Here is a 16,643-nt window from a genome sequence, read left to right on the forward strand (position 1 = left end):
TGCATTTTTGTTAAAGGGATCACATTAATCTTTACTGAAATTCAATCTTAAGTTACAATAACAAAGTGACAGCGACACTAAAGGCTATATATAGTGTTGTTGTGTAATTGATATGTGATTTATATTGATACATCACCCCATCAATGACTATCCAAAACAGACCAAACCTGTGATTAGAACTAGTTATAGACAGACACAGATCTGTATCTGGAAACCATACAAACAGGTACCCTGTCTCTGCTAAGTTACTGAAGCTATCTCTGCTAAGTTACTAAGGCTAAATGAGCTTGACTAGGATTTTTATGGGTGCTTTCCTTGCAACTTATGTTGCTACTAGAAGGGTGTTAGTGGCTGTCCATTAAATGGCACCCTCCTCTACCACAATGCCTTCACAACATCATGGATACACTGAAATGCAGAAATCAGGCCAAGTCCTGACTCACTGTGGACATCAAAGATTGAGGTTTCCCTGACCCGCTGGACAACCCCAGGTGTGTGCCACATAGTGGTACATAGTGAGGTCTCAACTTCATTGTGCAGAACTTTCAGAGGGTAGTACCCAAAATACAAATGTAACATGTTGCTGATGTTCTACCCACAGCATTAGAGTGTTTTGGATAGTCATCTACTTGATGGTGCGATCCATCCACATAAATTACACACCAACAGTATATAACCGTTAGTGTCACTGTCACTTTATTGTAATTTAAGATTGAATTTCAGTAAGGATTAATATGTGATATCTTTACAAATATGTGGGCCAGGGAGGTGGCATTCTGGAAATGCACTGTGGGAAATGTAACATCAGTTAGCACACCTTGTGTTTAATACACAATATACTTTACTTGTGATGACCAAGTTAGGTTAAATAGGAATTCTCCTTAGTGTAAGTGTACTACACAAAGTAAGCATTTGTTTGCACAACTTGGAATTCCTATTCCAGTTTAGTCTGTAATTTCAAGGTAATTGGTTTTTAAACTAAGGTTAACTAACATGTTAAGTAAGGTTAACTAACTAACTTCACAGTGTAGCAAAACTTAAGCAATTCAAATATAGCTTACTTGATTTAAATGATCATGTTCACTTTTCCACCTTAACATTAAATTACTCCTTTTAGCCAAGTAATCTCCAAAATCAACATAATCAACAAAAGACAAAAACTGTGTTATACTAACTAAACATTTTAAGTAAGAATACAGTGTATTATATTATTTTGGAACTGTAGCTATTCAATTTTATAGTGCAAAGTAACTTTCCAAAAACTGAATGCATGTGAGATTCAACACATTCTTACTGTTACTGTGGAGTTGCTTTGAATTGCCATGAATTTAATTCCACTTCCTGTCATTCCAATTCAAATTCAACTTCCTGTGGGATGGAGCCAATTCAATTCAAATTCCAATACGTGAATTGAATGGAGATCCATTCTAAAATTCGGAATTTTGCACAAGCCTGTCAGACGAACACTTAGGAACAGGGGTGAATAAGGATGGGGCCGGACAGTAGGCCTGTCAAACTCGATTCCTTTTAAGGATCCGGGTTATTCTGAGTCACTCACTAAACTGATCCGGGTTGAACGAGTCACTTGAGTCACTTGAGTCAGTATTGCTAAATCGCAAAGAAATTCAGTCCTACGTTCAAGCAGTGCAGTGGGGTGCTTCATTTCGTTAAGTGCCTTCTCATGTTGGATGTGGATCCTCCATGATTTGAAACCAGGTTTTTGCAGTACTTGCATTTAGCCTAAGAGTTTTGGTCTCCTGGTCAAAGTGCATCCACACATTGTTCATCTTTTTGGTGCTCATGTTCAGAAACTTTGATCTTATTGACAGGGAGGGTAGCCTATATTATAATAATTAATTATTTGTTGTTGTTTTGTTAACAATAGAAAATTTGCCTAGGTCTAATGCTACTCTGCTACAATGTTTATTACCACTACTATATACTAATAGTAGGCTACTAGGAATCTATTCTAATAGGTATTATAGGCAGCTAATAGGCCTACTAGGCAACTAATATTATTAGCCTATTAATCATAGCTATACATATATATATATATATATATATATATATATATATATATATATATATATATATATATATATATATATATATATGTATAGCTATGATATGTATATCATGTTAGGTAGCCTAATATAATATAATATAAAATAGCCTAATATAATAGCATCAAAATCTCCACCCACTCACGGGAAAGAAAGCAGTTTGAGCCAGACTGTTTATTTATTGTCTTAACCTAGCCTAAGCAATTGACTTTCAATGTAGACATAGAAACAGGAATGTAGAAATGCCCTGCAGTGACTAAATTATTATTATTGTTATTATTATTATTATTATTATTACTACTACTACTACTATTCTCATTAGGCCTATTATTATTATCACCTTGACACGAGTAGAAACTAGGCTACTTGCTCTCTACAGATCCACTCATGACAATGTAGCCGGCTGATTCGACTGACTCGCACTCATAACAACATAGTAACCGGTCCGCCCGCGGCTGATCCAAATGACCCGGGTAGGCTAGCCTACTCAAGCAACTCCATACAGACCTTGCAATGTTTCGGACATTGCAACTGTCTTCGCGACCTAATTGCATTTTAAAGTAGGCTATGCGTGCAGAATATATGTTATTTCAGAAGTGAACGCATGGCTTTTGTTGTGGATTTTCTTTTAACCTTGACGAGGAGTTACTCGCTCCTCTAAAGATCCACTCATGACAACGTAGCCGGCTGATTCGGCTGACTCGCACTCATAACAACGTAACCGACCCGCCCTGCTGATCCAACTGACCCGGCTAGCCTGAGCAGCTCCATACAGAGCTTGCAATGTTTCGGACGGTCTTCGCGACCTAATTGCATTTTAAAGTAGGCTATGCCTACGTGTAGAACATTGTATGCTATTTCAGAAGTGAAAGAATGGCTTTTGTTGTGGATTTGCTTTTCACCTTGACGAGGAGTTACTCGCTCGTCTACAGATCCACTCATGACAACGTAGCCGGCTGATTCGGCTGACTCGCACTCATAACAACGTAACCGGCCCGCCCTGCTGATCCAACTGACCCGGCTAGCCTGAGCAGCTCCATACAGAGCTTGCAATGTTTCGGACGGTCTTCGCGACCTAATTGCATTTTAAAGTAGGCTATGCCTACGTGTAGAACATTGTATGCTATTTCAGAAGTGAAAGAATGGCTTTTGTTGTGGATTTGCTTTTCACCTTGACGAGGAGTTACTCGCTCGTCTACAGATCCACTCATGACAACGTAGCCGGCTGATTCGGCTGACTCGCACTCATAACGTAACCGCCCGGCCCAGCGATCCGACTAACCCGGGTATACAAAGCAGCTCCATTAAGAGCGTGCAATGTTTCGGACTGTCTGCGCGACCTAATTGCATTTTAATATGCTACATCTATACACCAAATCTAAAGTATGCCTAGGCTACATGCAGAACATTGAATGTTATTTAAGAGTTGAAGAATGGCTTTTGTTGTGGAATTGCTTTTCACTTTGAGGAGGAGCTACTCGCTCGTCTACAGCCACTCATGACAACGTAGCCGTAGCCGACTCGTACTCAATGTAGCCTAACCGGCCGGCTGATCCGACTAACCCGGCTCTGCGGGAAGTTAACCAGTTATCTCAGACTGCCTGCTCACTCAGTCGCTTGAGTTGATTTGTGGAGTTGTGGTTATCCTACTTACGAAATTGTTACATTTTTGGCAGCTATGATGGCTAGTAGGCTAGCTAATGTTGCAAGAGGTTTGTGTGTGGCGCTGTTTATCGTTTTAGATTGAATTGTAGTAGGACTCAACTGATCCGAGTTATTGATACTAGAGACTCGCGACTCATGGGTTAATTTAAAGATACGGGTGAAAGATCCGAGTGAATCACGACTTAAACACCTTTACCGGACAGACAGAGACAGAGGTTGGTGGGGCTGGACAGACGGAGGTTGGCGGGCCTGACTCGGGTGAGGAGGCTAGGGTGACTGGGCTGCAGGCGTGACATCGGGTGACTAGGCTGCAGGCGTGGCATGGGGAACAGCAAACGCAAACAACACAGGACAATATACAAAATGGCACAAAGGTGATCAATCCCTGCAGGATCCTGAGAATAGGCACAAGGTAGACTAATTAAAATGAATGAAAATACAGTATACTCATGCAAACACAAAAAAAACCCAAAATAGTTTTTTCCCCCACATTTCAGACATTTTAACCTGAACCGGTCACAGTTTGCCACTATGCCAGACTCTGATTTGAATGAACTGGTCAGAGAGCTTGTGGCTGGCATTGACCTAGTAGGTCCTGAAACAATAAGGCCCTCACTGCATGCAGAGGGTAAATCCCGGGGCAGCTGCTCTAAGGTCCCTGCTACAGAGACCAGAAAGGCGGACATATCGGGTGCAGGCACCCAATTCTTTATGGCACATCGATGGAAACCACAAGCTCATAAGGTAGTTTACCTTTCCTTATCTAGCTGTTTTTTAAAAACGTTTGCCAAATATGCAATATCAGTTGTGTGTGTGTTTGCCATGCTGTACGTCAATGCCTGCACTGACTTTAAAATGATGTATGTTTTAGGTGGAGGATAGTCATCCATGGAGGCATTGATGGCTACAGTCGCCTCATCATCCGTGCCTCTTCAAATAACCGGAGCAGCACAGTGCTGGACAGTTTTGTCAGCTATGGAGTGCCCTCCAGGGTCAGAACTGATAGGGGAGGTGAAAATAATGACGTTCTCTTTCAGTCGAACTACTCGGCTTTAACCAATGGGAATACATTCCACGATCACGTGATCGCACTGAAGTCCTCTTACAGGTCCTGCTAAGGTTCTGTTGGCGCGAAAACGGCTCGGCTATAATAAGCCGCCGCGGTCAACGACAATCACTCTTTCATTCTTCAGTGAAGTCGCTTGAAGTTCCCACAAGAAAATTAAAATACAGTCTTGCGAGCAAGAGGAAAGCCAAAGGATATCGGGATAAGTTAAAGGAACGGGAGAGACAGGTGTCATCGACTTCAGCCTTGCCGGGGAAGAAGACGACTGCTGCTGACTCTTTCTTTCTATACCTCTCTCTATTTTTCTTGCTTTTCTGTCTTGCTTCTTTAATAAAGGTTCAAAAAAAAAAATGCGGAGATGCGGTCGGAGCTGCGGGATGTGGATCCCCACTCTGGACCCACACCCGATCTGCATAAGCTGCCTGGGTGTCGACCATGCCCGGGCAGCGTTGACGGTCCCCGAATCCTGCCCGCACTGCGAAAGGTTGGGGCCGAAAGCTGTCATATACCGAGGAAATGGCAGCCAACGGCCCCCCTCCCAGCTGGGCCCTGGTGATGCGCTCGCGCTCCCGGAGCGGCTGCTGGTTGAGCAGGGAGAGGCAATTTTGCCCAGGGCGGCTGCAAGGTCCCCCGATGGCTTTTTTGCTGAGACCTCCGCAGGCAGCTCTCATGAGTCCGATGACGATGACAGAGTGTCCCTCGTCGCCTCAGAGAGCTGCTCGCTGGAGCAGCAGGGCCTGGTTGAGAGCACAGGGGATGATGCTCCACCAGAGTCTGCCCCCCTCTCCCGAGAGCTGGCCACCGCTTTGGAGCACGCCACTAAGTTGCATTCAGTGGCCGGAGCGCATGGGGTCCTTAATGGACGGCTCTTTCTATGAGCACCGGCCAGAGAAGAGATCCCGCCCCCTTCCAGCCTTCCCCGATTTTCTGGCGGAGGTTCAGAAATCGTGGGGGAAGCCGTATTCATCCCGGTCCCCGGTACAGGGCTTTGGCCCTTTCTCTGCCCTAGATGGGGCGGAGGACCAGGGGCTGGCTCACCTCCCTGAGGTGGAGGAGACGTTGGCGGCGTATCTTTGCCCCAGGGAGCATCGGCCCGGGGACCGCCGGCACTGCCGTCCAAGCCCTGTCGGGTTACGGCTAGCCAGGCCTCCAAAGCGTATGCCTGTGTGGGGCAGGCTTGCCGGGCCCTCAACACAGCAGCGGTTCTTCAGGTATACGCCGGGGAGAGCATGAGGTTGGCCACCGAGGAGGAGGGGCCTTTGGCCCCGCCCCTGGACCTCTCGCTGCGAGCGTCGAGGTGTGCTGCTCTGGCGCAGGGCAATGGGCCATTTGGTGGTGCTGGTGCGCCACCTGTGGCTTACGCTGTCGCAGCTGCCGGACAGGGAGAAGATCCCGCTACTTGACGCGCCCCTGACCCCCTCGGGGTTGTTCGGGCCGACGATGACCAGCATGAGGGAGCGTTTCGAGGCGACCCAGAAGAGCGCGGAGGCGCTAAAGAGTTTTCTGCCTCGGCGAGAAGGGATCTCCCGCCCCATCGCACAGGCGCCGACAATGGCCACGCACCGTGTGCGGGCAAGACGCAAGCGTGCGCCACACCCACAGCGGCAGCAACAGCAGCAGCAGTAGAGGCCGCCTGGGTAACAGAGGGGCAGCTACCCACCGTGGCAGGACGGGCAGTCAAGGCGCGGGGCAGAGAGCGGTCTGCTTCACGCCCAGCCCCCACCGGCCAGCCTCAGGCGAGCTGACTGTTGGGACGGTCACGGGAGGTTGGCGAGCCGTTCCCCAATCCAAAGTGACAGTTCATGCGCAGTTGCGCTGTTGTGTTCACAAGCACTTGTTAATAAAACAAAAACAAAAAAAACTCCCCACCAAAAAAAAAAAAATCATCAATCAATAATCAGGATGAGGCACGGCCAAGCCCGTGTGCCTGCCGCGGCGCTGCAGCCAGCGGCAGACACACAGCCGGCCCCAGGCTTGGTGGCTCCGGACGTGGATGCCCCGCCTGGAGTGGGTCGGCCTGGGTTAAGCCCGCGGCCACCGTGTCTGGCGAATCACATTGCGGAGTGGCGGAAGTGCACAAACTCCCAATGGGTTCTCCATACGCTGGAGCACGGGTACGAACTACAGTTCGCCCGTGCTCCTCCCGTCTTCATGGGTGTCAGGCGGACAAGGGTTTCGCCAATACGCGCCCTGGCGCTCCGCAGGGAAATCCGGGAGCTGGCGGCCAAGCATCTCGAGCGGCTAGGTTTCCAGGTGAATTGGGCAAAGGGCCGACTCACGCCCGTGCAGGTAATCCCCTACCTGGGACTGGAGTTCGATGCGGTGGGCATGACAGTGACATTGTCTCAGGCACGTCGGGCAGGCCTTCAGCACTGCATCAGCGTTTTTCGCCGAGACGCTATGGTCACCGTGCGCCAATGTCAGCGCCTTCTGGGGCTAATAGCGGCGGCTTCACATGCGGTTCCCCTTGGCCTCCTGCACATGCGGGATCTCCAAGCATGGTTCTCAGCGCTCCGCGCTCATCCTGTCAGGGACAGGCACAAGCGCGTTCGAGTGGATCGGACATGCTGGAGCTCTTGCTTATTGGCGTACCCCCGAGAACCTCTCAGTCGGAGCCCCGCTGGGGAGAGTAGCCCACCGGCAAGTGGTGACTACGGATGCCAGCCTCCTTGGCTGAGGAGGAGTATGCGACGGGCGAGCGATCAGGGGGACATGGAACAGGCAGCTACAGCGTTTGCACATAAATGTGCTGGAGCTCTTGACGGTGTACCTTGTGCTCAAGCATTTTCGCCAGCTTATAGCAGGGCGTCATGTGTTGCTGAGGTCGGACAACACTGCGACGGTGGCATACATCAATCGCTAGGGGGGCATTCGCTCGCCGCAGCTATGTCACCTAGCGAAGAGATTGCTACTGTGGGCGAGGTGTCATCTCCTCTCAGTCCGCGCAGTTCATGTGCCGGGCAGGCAGAACTGGGCGGCGGATATGCTGTCGAGAGGCCCTTTGTCGCATCGAGAGTGGCGCCTCCATCCGCAGGTAGTGGAGGGGGTGTGGCAGCGCTTCAGGAGGGTGCAGGTCGATCTTTTTGCTTCACGCGAGACGACGCACTGCCCGAAGTGGTTTGCGCTGACGGAGAGCGATGCTCCGCTGGGGGTAGATGCTCTGGCCTACGAATGGCCGAGGAGCCTGTTATATGCGTTCCCCCCGAAGGCCTTGATACTGGCGGTCTTAGAGAGGGTGGGAGAGGCAGACACGAGACTATCCTGATAGCCCCTCATTGGCCAGATCAGATATGGTTTCCGGAGCTAATGGCTCTACTGCACGGCTGGCCGTGGAAGCTCCCGGCCCGCAAAGATATGTTGTCCCAGGCGGGCATGGCGATTTGGCACCCGGCGCCGGAGAGATGGCAGCTGGTGGCTTGGCCCCTGAAAGGCTGAGACTACTTAGCGCAGGGTTGCCACTCTCGGTGGTGGAAACCATACAGAGTGCCAGAGCTTTGTCAACCCGCTCACTATATTCCCTAAAATGGAAAGTGTTTGCGGACTGGTGTCGGGAGAGAGCGCTCCAGGCCTTTACATGTCCAATCAAGGAGATTCTGGTGTTTCTGCAGCATCTTTTTGACCTGGGGCGTGCCCCGTCCACGCTAAAAGTTTACTTGGCAGCCATATCGGCTTGTCATATGTGTTGGGCGGGGATGTCACCCGGGGCTCACCCCCTCGCGCGCATCAGACCTCCGAGCGCCGTTTGAGCCACTGGCACGGACCGAGCTGAAATGGCTGTCCTATAAGACGGCGCTATTGCTCGTGCTGACCTCGGTGAAGCGAGTGAGTGACCTCACAGCATTATCGGTTAACCCAGCCTGCATGCAATTCGCAGTGGATGACTCGAAAGTCGTTCTGCACCCTAACCCCTTTTAGCAGCCAAAGATTCTGTCCTCGTCGGTGAGCTCGGGGGTGATCGAGCTGCCCGCTTTTGGCCCCAGAGGCCCAGCAGGAAGAGCCATGGCTTTGTAGCCTGTGTCCGGTCAGGGCTCTGAGGGTCTACACGGAAAGGACGAGTGCGCTACGGGAGACTGAGCAGCTGTTTGTCTGTTTTGGTGCACAAGCGCTAGGGAAACCCCTCTCTAAACAGAGGCTCTCCCATTGGATCGTGGAGGCTATAGCAGCGGCTTATGAGGTGGCAGGAGCCGGGCGATCTAAGGGCGCACTCCACCAGAGGGACGGCGGCGTCCTGGGCTGCCTGGAAGCGGGCCGCGCTCGAGGATATATGTAGGTCTGCCAGTTGGAAGACGGACGACACATTTGCGCGTTACTACAGCCTGAACACCGCGAGTGCGTCTGTGGCTTGTTCAGTGTTGTCAGTGGCATGTGATCGTAGCACGGTGACATAGCCTCGGAGGCGCAGTGCGAAGGGGAACCCGGACGAACTCAAGAGAAGGCTCCGGCCGGACGTGGTTATCCCCGACACACTACGGCTATCGCGGCAGGTGATATCGAGCCAAGGCTGGCCCATGGAGGCTCGCTGTGGCATTTACACGGTCAGGACCGGAGTTGGCCCCCCCGTTTTTTTGCACGCGCATTTGGTGTGTGTTGAGTGGGGACAGGTGGACTGGGCTGTGTTTCTAGTGTTTCACCGACAGCCCCCGAGCGCAGTGAGCGTTTTCGTGGGAGACTGTTATTTGTCTACGACTTGGCCAGGACGATACATGATAGGCGCTCTGCTCGAGACAGCGCAGCGCGCGTGTATTCTCTACTCGGGAACAGCTCTGCTCTGACAGCCTAGCCGGGTAAGGTAAGAGTGTGTTTTCCCATTGGTTAATGCCGAGTAGTTCGACTGAAAGAGAACGTAAAGGTTATGAACATAACCACGGTTCTCTGAAGGAGAACACAAGGCGTTAACCCTTCTATCCGTCTAGTCTTAGAGCGTGTGACTTGTGTTTACGTCGCTTCAGAATGACTAGAGTGATTGTCGTTGGCCACGGCGGCTTATTATAGCCGAGCCGTTTTCGCGACAACAGAACCTTAGCAGGACCTGTAAGAGGACTTCAGTGCGATCACGTGATCGTGGAATGTATTCCCATTGGTTAACGCCTCATGTTCCCCTTCAGAGAACCGTCGTTATGTTCATAACCTTTACGTTTTGGAAGAGGTAATTCTATCAGAGGCAGGAGTGTGCACAATCAGCGCATTGAGTGGCTCTGGGGTGATGTCTGGCGTACACCAACGTATATTATGAATTGTTCCAGTTTTTGGAGAGCGAAGGAATTGTGAATCCTGACAATGAGAGGCACCTCTGGGCTCTTCACTATATTTATCTCCCCAGTAAACAGAGATTTGGCAGGTTTCGCAGATCAGTGGAACAATCATAGACTGAGGACAGAGCGGCATATGAGCCCAATTCAGCTGTTCGTAAGAGTCCCTCCAGGAATTCGCGATGTTGCGATAGCAACAATTAACGCAAATTCAGCAAATCCTCGTGAATTCTGGGCGACCTCGCAATTTTGTCCAAACACTGCAACTTTTTCGCAAATTTGACCAATCATCATGGTTTCCCCGTGAAATTTCACCTACCACAACAGCCCCTCGTGCAGAATATTGACTCAGATGCCACACTCACTTCTGCAGACACCAGAGACTGCCCTATAACTTGTTCACTCCTCTGCAGTTTTGATGACAATAAATAGAAGGCTAACGTTAATGATCTGCTTTACTTGCATCTGTCATTTCAACCTAGTGTTGCTAACCTGCCTAAGCTATGAAAGTAAGTTAATTAAGGCCTACTTGGTTTACTGATATTTGAGTAGGCTACAATATGCAACCCATTGGCAAACGTTTACACCTGGAGATTTAGCTCGTGTCATGTTTGCTAGCTTGTGGGCTCAGTTTGTTTAGTGCAGTGCTACCAAAATCATAGAAATTAGTAACATTGTAAGACTTTTACCTCTTCTATGATCCAAGAATGATTTCATACAAGTTATTTTAACATTTGACGGTGTACCTTGACGGTAATTTAAACATTTATTTTACCTAATGACATAGAAAACATCCCAAATTCTATCCACATATCGTAATGCACTATGCAAAAAGTTATTTCCAGTCGTAGCCTAACACAGTGAGATGCAAGCCTTCCAATCCACTTAGATATGTTATTACGCTACTCTCACGTCCTTAAAGTGGCAGGCAGTGAATTAGACTTACACATCACCAATGTAATAACATTAAAGAAAAGTGTAGTCTAATAGTTTAAATCAATATGAAATTACTAGATACTTAGTTGGCTATTAGTAATTATGCAAGTCACAGAATAGAAATTATTAAAAAGATATGAACTTAATATTGTAGCGATCTCACCCTCAGACAAGATTCACCTTTGGCCAGGACGGCCATTTATTGGAACAGGAAGACTCATACGTACACAGACAACTAGGACAACTACATAGGCCAACACAGGGGTAGTGTCAGCCGCACATGTAACACAAATTAAGGGTTTACCACACACATCAACACGAGGATAAACACATGAGATACAACCAAAGAAACCAACACGCTATACACAACATGCTAAACGTAACTACAACTATTATAACCGACATTACACCTTATAGCATTCACTCGCACTCATTCAACGTTAGACATGTACATTCACCGACGCTACATAACCCCCTCCCGAGCCATTGTCGTCCCCGGCAATGACAGCTCAGCTCACCGCTCGCGGCTGTGTCGGTGTCAGTCCCAGTGCTTAGTCCAAGTGACTGGAAAGCCTCCGGCTGCAAATGGAGAGTCCAAGGCGGCCGGAGCTTCTCTGTAGACGTAGGATCCCCAGGCTGCCGGTGGCCCGCTCTTGGCCACTACGACCCCAGGCGATCAGTCTTTGGAGCCGCTCCCGCAGAAAGGCCAGGCACTAGTGCTGGGCGGTGTGACCAAAAATGTATATCACGGTATTTTTAAAAATTCTTACGGTTTCACGGTATATGACGGTATTTTTTTTTCATGCATAATCAGATGTTCACAGCATTTTCTACAGGTTGAGAGAGGAATTGCTGCAGTACATTGACTAAGGATGGTCTATTTTACTGTCATGATGTAGAATAACTCCACACTAGTGGTAATGCAGTTTTGCATGGCCCCAGAAAATGATGCTGTTTACAAAGAGCCACTCATGATTCTAATGAAGAATCTAATCAGAATGCAAAGACAATTGCATTCAAAATACAGAACTTTTACTGTGCAAATTTCACAAACATCTTAAAACCAATACAAAAAGTAGTGCAACTTGCAATAATTATACTTTTTTGAAAATTATACAATTTAAAATAAAACTTCTCTACTGATATGCTTACTCTGTCAAATAGGCCTATCAGAAACATGCCTTATTGTTATTGTGTGGTTTACATGACGTGGTAGGCTAACGTTAACTTATTGTGGCCTGCCATGAGCTTCGGTTCAGTTCGCTAGGCAAAACATTAACAAAAAAGTTTGTTTTGGTGCACTGATGACAGTCAGGATCATTTCTAACTAGCCAGCTAGTATTGCTCAGTTCCTGTCTATAACATGCTTTACTTGCTACCTGGATAATTTCAGCGACTATTCTTAAAGTGAGATGAATGATAAGATCATTAAACTTCACTGTGTTTGGTGGGTTGCTAACGAACGACATCACCTACTAGCCAGCTAGTTACAGCTGTTGAACAATCTCAATTGAATTTTCGTGTAAATCCCTTGCAATGCAGTATCCCTTAACGTTTTTCCATAACTAAAGAAACAATTTAAGGTATCCTGTGCAACACCCTTAAATAAACCCCTTACCTAAGGAGAAATTAAGCCTTAAAGGTCATACTTAAGGGGAAAAACGTAAGGTGTTTTGTGTTTACCCTATAACTATGCCTCGCAGTCGCACCATGCGTGCATGTGAAAAAAGTCCCGTCTGAAACACTGTCGCGCGGCGCAGTGTTCCAAACGTTGTGTAATCAAATACACCGGTATGGCGGTATATTAAAAATTCATATCATAACGAAAATATACACCGCTATACGGTGTGAACTGGTATACCCCCCAGCACTACCAGGCACTCTCCAACGATAACCCCTCCTGACTGGAAGGGCTCTCGGCTGCCTCTGTCACGTCAGTTCTCCCCCGAACAAGCACCAGAACCGGCCCGACGTGGGTCGTGGTGTCGCTTGGGCCCTCGGTCTCCCGCCGTGCAGCTGCGCTACCTCAAACAGCAGCAAACAGTCCCACTGCAAGCTGGAACCCCTGGACGTTTGGTAGCCCCTTCTGGCTACTGTGACCGCTCGTGGCCGTTGCCACCTGTCCACAGTGTGCCGATCTCCAGGCAGTCAGCAGTCCACGTCGAGGTCCCTCCTCGCGCTGCCCTCTTGTAGAACTTTTGTCGGCTGTCTCTCGAGCACAACGATGCTCCACTGTGGCGGGAAATGGAGACCCCGACCCTCCCAGCAGGCTCGGGACACACAGGAACTCACACACAAAACGTGAAAAACATTGCGCAGACTTGTGTCAACCGGAACGTGCGCACTTCAAATCTCAACAGTCCACAAAACGATAGCTCCCAAGGCTCTACAGGTCGACGTTACCCTCTTGGTCACTAGCTGGAGCACCGCAAGCTCCCGAACTAGCAGCTATGACTCCATCACACTTTCTACCGGCAGCTGACGCTCTGGAAGTTCTTCAGTAGCTGGCGATGTAAACCCGGCCGCTGTGGTCGTGTTCCAAGGTCGTCAGAGAGTTCGCGCTCTTTATGGATGAGATCCTCGGATGACGGCAGCATCGACATCGGCGTCGAGCCGGGAACTTCTTGCCAGCCGCAGACATTTCCGCGACATCAGCCGGGGCTGCTTCCTCCAGCGCTGGCAGCTCTCGTCGGCTGTGCAGGGCTGGTCCCGCTGGTCGCCTGCACAGGTCCCGCGCCGGGCCGGAAGGTCCTCCATCCTCCGCAGTGGCGAGCTCAGCGAGCTGGCTAGTCTTTAAAAGGACCATTGGAACATCTGCTGAGGTTCGCCGCCATCTTGCTGGTCTGGTCTTCGGCCTTCTTCTCCATCTTAATCTGGCGTAGATCTTCGTGCCCCGGGAGGGGCCCATCCCACTTCTGACACCAATGTAGAGATCTCACCCTCAGACAAGATTCACCTTTGGCCAGGACGGCCATTTATTGGAACAGGAAGACTCATACGTACACAGACAACTAGGACAACTACATAGGCCAACACAGGGGTAGTCTCAGCCACACATGTAACACACAATAAGGGTTTACCACACACATCAACACGAGGATAAACACATGAGGTACAACCAAAGAGACTAACACGCTAACAAATACACAACATGCTAAACGTAACTACAACTATTATAACCGACATTACACCTTATAGCATTCACTCGCACTGCATTCTGGGAGACACTCATTCAACGTTAGACATGTACATCCACCGACGCTACAATATAAATTACAACATATATGAATGTATTGAAACATGACATTATGCCATCTCTTTAGGGGGCTGTCTTTTTTGGACAGTTCTACAAAAGGTTATGCTGCTTTGTGAATTACCCCAGTCAGGGCCGGCCCGAGGCATAAGCGAACTAAGCGGCTGCTTGGGGCCCCCTGGCCACCAGGGGGCCCCCAATCGAGTTTCTCAGGGGGCCCCCAATCGAGTTTCTTTCTTTCTTTTTTTTACATAATAAATAACGTAAACAAGTGACATCAATGAATGAATAAATGAAACAATTAATAATTTAAAACAAGAAAATTCTGATTTCATGATCAATATGCCTGCCTACCTCTACTGTGTCTGCCAGCCTTTGAGTCACGCGCATAAACTAGACACCTCGGATGCATAGACAATTCGTGCAGACACTGCATCAAGTTCAAAAATCGGAAGAGACGGTAATGTTAAGAAAAGTATCCCTCTGGTGCCAAAAACAGTAAGAAGAAAATGACAGAGGAGGAGAAAAACGAGCAAGATACAGGTATGTTTGCATGATTATTTACAGTATGTTCTGTGCTTGAGGCAGCTAGCTAGCTGTCATGATCTAATAATATAATCAACAGAGAAATGTCTCCCATTAATATATATTTATCTAGATGTATTTCAGATGTCAAGGATATTGGGATTGTTTTGGATGTTTAATCAAGCATGTACCCTAGCCATAGGTGGGCTTTTGTTGTAAATTAAAGTTAGCTAGCTGACTGACGTGGACAATAGCACTAGCTACATGAAAACGTACTGTAGCTGAAGGCAAATGTACCACAGAGGGATTGTTTCTGATTTCGCACCTGAAAGTGTTGATAGTTTATTACTGTTCTATAATATTTGACATAGTGGTAAGTCTGATAGCAACAGCAGGCTAAGCCCAGGCTCCCAGTCCCAACCCCAACCCACTGACTAGCGTGACTCTGGGCAATCGTAACGTTCCAGCTTCATAGGCAAAGATGGAAGTACGTGCAGTCTGGCAGTACGTGCGCTCTGCTCTATGATCTTTAGAGAGAGATGGTAGTGTTTGAGAAAATATACCATGTTGGGTGGGGAGACTTCTGTGATGAAAATAGACTTACATTTGATTAAGATAGTGGCAAGTGATGTAGCGGTGCTACCCTAATATTTAGGCTGCAGTAGATCACCATGTTAAGCGTTCACCATACTGCAATTAAGTCTGAATTGCAAATTTGTCAATTCAACTTCAGTAAACCACCCTTAGTGCTTCACTTTGAATATGAATGTTTCAAATAAATCTGTAAATAATAAATCAATAAGTACCCTCTAAGATTAAAAGGTGACAGGGTTGGGGTAAATAACAACTAATACATTGGTTTACCAAGCACTTGGGGCCAGAAGTCTAGAGCGGAGCCCCAAAACATTTTTGCCATGTGAGCAAGGATGGATTACTGAATGAGCCTACTGAGTCCTTATGCATCTGTGTCCAGGGGGACAGTAGTTCATAATCAGTCACTGTATTAATACATAACCTTACTGTATTAATTTATAATATGACATTATAGTGTGAAGTTGTCAATTATCGCCAAGCACAGGTGACTCTGCGTTGTGGGAGGGGGCCCCCAAATCAAATTCTGCTTAGGGCCCCCAAAAGGCTCGGGCCGGCACTGACCCCAGTCAAAGTATTTACACAAATAAAGTAGGCCTACTTTGATTTTCTGTAACCCTTACTATTTACCTTTACTTATCCTTTTTAATAAGCATCAAGATGATCAGTGTAATTTTGGTCTTACTAACCTTAATTACCCTCAATCTCGCAATTTCTTCGCAACAAACAGCTAAAAACACAGCAACTTCCATCGCAATCTTTTTAGAAAAGTTGTCGCGAAATCAGGCATTTTAGATCGCAACAATCTCAAAAAATCCTCGCGAAATCCTGGAGGGACTGGTAAGAGGCTGTCTCCTACAGCAGGGCGGAGGTTCAACTGCCGTGCAGGACATCTTTGGGGCTCCTACTCCTGCTGGTCCTCCACCTGCGGCTGCTGGTCCTGCTATGCTAGACTGGTCCGAGATGGTAGCTGTGCCTGACATAGAGTATTCTGTGGAAAGTGGAGTAATGGAGCAGATTCAGGCACAGTTTGACCCTCTCAGTGGCCCTAGAGGACATCATGCAATATCAGTGATCCGTGATCTGGTATCTTTTCTGGACTCCTTACTACAGTAGCAAAATTGTTTTCCCACCCCCACCCCATCCCTCCAGAGGCAGGACATTGGTGTGACAATGCCCCTCTGTCTCCCATCCCAGAGACGGGACTTGTTAAGTGTTTATGTGTCTTGTCCTGTGTCGTCTGTGCTTATCTTTTGTAACATAATTTGTCTTGTCTTACTAACCTCCCACTCATG

This window comes from Alosa sapidissima, chromosome 16 (genome assembly GCF_018492685.1).
Source record: "Alosa sapidissima isolate fAloSap1 chromosome 16, fAloSap1.pri, whole genome shotgun sequence".
NCBI lineage: Eukaryota > Metazoa > Chordata > Actinopteri > Clupeiformes > Clupeidae > Alosa > Alosa sapidissima.